Here is a 3,852-nt window from a genome sequence, read left to right on the forward strand (position 1 = left end):
GGTGTCTAGTCAGGTGCAAGCCCCAGCTCGGCGGCTTGTGCCTTAGCAGGCTCTGGCCAAGCTGGAATGAGGCCCCGCCCACCTCCCCAGGAGGATGCTCCTCCCGCCTAAAGAAGCGCAGTGGAAGAGGAGCTCCCGGGAGGAGAGGGGAGGAGGGGCGGGACTTGGGAAGGGAGTCATCCACCCTTACCTAACAACAGCAATGGCAACAGCGACTGCAATACTGATCATTTTCATAACTAAGATTTGTGAAGCACTTCACTAAGGGATAGACATTCTTCTAAATGCTTTACCTATGTTTTCTCATTTACTCCTATAAATTAAATAGTAAGGAAATCAGGCTGTGAACTAAAGGAGCCTGCCTGAGGTCACATAGCCAGAAAGTGACAGAGTAAGGACCAGAACCGGACTTGTCAGACTTTTTAACCAATACCCTCTTTCCACCTCCAAGAGAATACCTACACACCCCCACCTCCTTATTCATCCCAGGGCGGGGGCTCCACTTCCCAATGGCAGCACATCTGCTATCAGGTGTCCTTCTGAGAGCTCCCCTTTCTTAAGTTGGAAAAATAAGGAGCAACCACTCACTCGTTTTTAACTGCTTCTTAGCTTTTGTGAGGCTCCAGGGAGACAGCAGTGGGGATTCTTTTGGAAAGGCTGGAGAGGCAGAGATTGTGCAACTCCCAGCCACATTTCACCGGGCAGGACGCTGGCGCCAGGACATTCAAGATAGAACTCTGCAGCTAAAGGCGGCCTTAGAGGTTTCTCGAGTGTTCTATTCTCTGTCATTATCTCCGACAGATGGATGGGATAAAATTTCCTCCTCCCTCAAAATTATAGCATTTTACTCAAGCCATACCACTCCCCGTGCCATCATCTCATGTGCCAAGAGCTTTACTTAAATGATCTCACAGCTAACTGGTAGCATCAGAGGCGGTTGGGTCCGGGCCTCTCCCTTACATGGATCCTTTCCGAGGTCCTGTATGCAATTTTGGATTTGTAATTCTGTATTCTTTTTCTTAAAGAGATCCTCTCCACCCCTTACCGCTACCTCCCACCCCCTCCCCAGTGGCATAAGCTTCAGGATCCACAAAGCCTGGCTCCTTCTCTGGGTAGCATTGTTCTTTTAACTGATTTGGAAACTGAGGCTCAGAGAGATAAAGAACAGCTTGCCCAAGGTCATAGCTTATCCTCAGCAGGAGCCCAAACTCTACCCTAGCCAGATCTTTCTATCTCTGAAGCCCGCAGCTTCAACCACCACACTGAACGCTTGGTTTGGATCCTGGCCCCACCCTTCAAATTTCTCGTCCTGAATCAACTGAAACACTCACTATGGTTTGAGAAACGTCCTCTATTCACTTGTCTGGCACCGTGACGTGGCAGTGTTCCTGGTCCGTGGGGCGGCAGGCTGCATCCCCCGGCCTGCTCATTCACAGCACTGAGATTCCATAGTTCAATTCTAATCTCATCCCACTGACAGATCTTTCTTTTCGCTCAGGCAACAAGATCAGTAAACAGGATTGTCAAAGAGCTTGAGATGTTTAGGTCTGAGGCTACTTCTTGCTTTCCTCTCCAGGTTGTGAGAAGAACCATGACTTAATCTTCAGATCATTGGGAAAGGGGTCCCAGAATATCGGAATTTGCCTGGAGCCCCTCGCAGACATCATCAGCTCAAAGGAAACTTGCTGGGCACTGCAGGCAGACCTCCAGCTTGTTGCACCACCTTTCAGCAGGCCAGAGGGCTTCTTCCAGGATGGGAGCCTCCAAAATAAGCCCTTTGAACACCAGCCCACACATATGTAGCTCTGGCTTCTGCTGTGGCTCTACCATGAAGCTCTTGTGACCTTGGAAAAAGTATTGCTCCTCTATTCCCGCTTTGTGAAATGGATATTAGAAGGGAGAGGACTTCTGGAGGAATGAGGACCCCAGGGCCTGTGCCTTTCATCCCCACTGGAGCCTGAGATGCAGACCCAGCTTCCCTTGAGTTGGGGCAAATGCAACTGGTGTGAGGACAGCTATGCACGTGACAGCTCTGTAGAGGGTGGAACTAATGGGCTTTAAATAATGATAATAATCTTCTATGACACTTCAGAGTAAACAGAGGGCCTTGTTTCTTTCATTCTTTCATGGCGGTTTTGAAAGTTGAAGTGTATCAGAATCATTTGGGGGAGATAATAAAGCACACCGAGACCCAGACTCATTGAAGAAGGGATAATCTGGGCCTTTTTATTTTTACCAAGTTTCCCAGGTGGTTCTGTTACTGGCTGGAGTTTGATGTTCCATGGGCTGGGAGGAATTGCCCCCTCTTTAACAGATTAGAGAACCGAGGCAGTGAGCTGGGAAATGATTTCTCTGAGGTTGTGTAATTTGGTGGAAGTAAACACAAGTATTCCTTTGCGCTGGAAGAAGCGACAATGAAATCCCTACCCAGATGGAATTCATCACCCCGCCCTCATTCCCCCAGGTGCGTCTTCATAGCCTATGGCTGATTACTGTGTCTCTTCCCCCTGCAGATAATAATAATAATAACTCTCATGTATTGAGTCTATTCTGTGTGCCTAGCTCTAGGCTAAGTGTGCTACATAAGGTAGGCATGATTATTACCCTTATATTACAGATAAGGAAACCAAAGCTTAGAGAGATAACTTCACTTGCCTAAGGTGACTCAGTACTAGAGGCAGGGCTCGGATTTGAATCCAGGCCTCTTGGAATGTGCCTCTGAAGCTGTAGTTTAATTATCCCCGTGTTCACCTACCATGCTTAATGCATAGTGGAAACTCCAAATAATTAATTTAAAAAAAACCTTCCATGTACATAGTTTATGGGGTTCAAGACTTTGGGATTTCATGCATCAATCAAATTTCCAAATGAATTTTACAGACTGGCATAGATGGCCAAATTCTCATTTTCCTCTGTAAGGACCTTAAAAATATCACTGTCATGTCTTAAAAGAAAGAATGTTTCAACCCCCAAAAGCTGAAAGGACACAATATCAGGATAAAGGACAATGTTTTTAATGCTAAGAGCGTGCCTCCCCTTTCTGGTGGCTTGCTGCTCTATGCCGTGGTGTTCCTCATCTGTGAAATGCTGACGAAGGTACCCTTACCTCTCGAGGCGGGAGTGAGGAGTAAATGAGAAAAGGGAGAAGTACAGTGCCTGGGTCACAGTCAGTGCCCCAGAGAGGGGAGCTACTCTTATTGTATGATTTTATCACTAGAGGGACTTGAAAGGTCATCTTGTTGAGTTGTACTATCTTACCAGTCTGGGAACTGAGGCCCAGAGAGGGGAAGGGACACAATGAGTTAATAGTGGTGCCATGGCAGACCGAGACTATAACTCAGCTCAGGTCTCTTGATTTCCAGGACCTGCTGCTTTCGCCATTTCCCAGGTGCCTTGAAATGCAGTACAAATGGGAAGATTCACTCATTCAACAAATATTTACCAAATCCCCACCATGTGACGAGTGCTAGGGCGGGAACTGGGGAGAAGGTGATGAACAAACAAAGCAAGTGCCTGTGTCTTAGCTAGAGCTGCATAACAGAAGACCACGGCTGGGGGGCTCAAATACAGATGTTTGTTTCCTCACAGTTCTGGAGGCTGGAAGTCCCAGATCAGGTCTGGCAGGGTTGGTTCCTGGTGAGAGCTCTTCTTGGCTTGGCCGCCTTCTCCCCGTGTCCTCACATGGTCTTCCTTGGTGTGTGTGCTGGAAAGAGAGCTTGCTGGCTCTCTGGTGTTTATTCTTATAAGGACACTAATCCTATCAGATCAGGGACCCACCCTTATGACCTCATTTAACCTTAATTACAGTCATGCATTGCTTAGCGACAGAGATATGTTCTGAGAAATGCATCA

This window comes from Diceros bicornis, chromosome 1, assembly GCF_020826845.1.
Source record: "Diceros bicornis minor isolate mBicDic1 chromosome 1, mDicBic1.mat.cur, whole genome shotgun sequence".
Taxonomy (NCBI): Eukaryota; Metazoa; Chordata; class Mammalia; order Perissodactyla; family Rhinocerotidae; genus Diceros; species Diceros bicornis.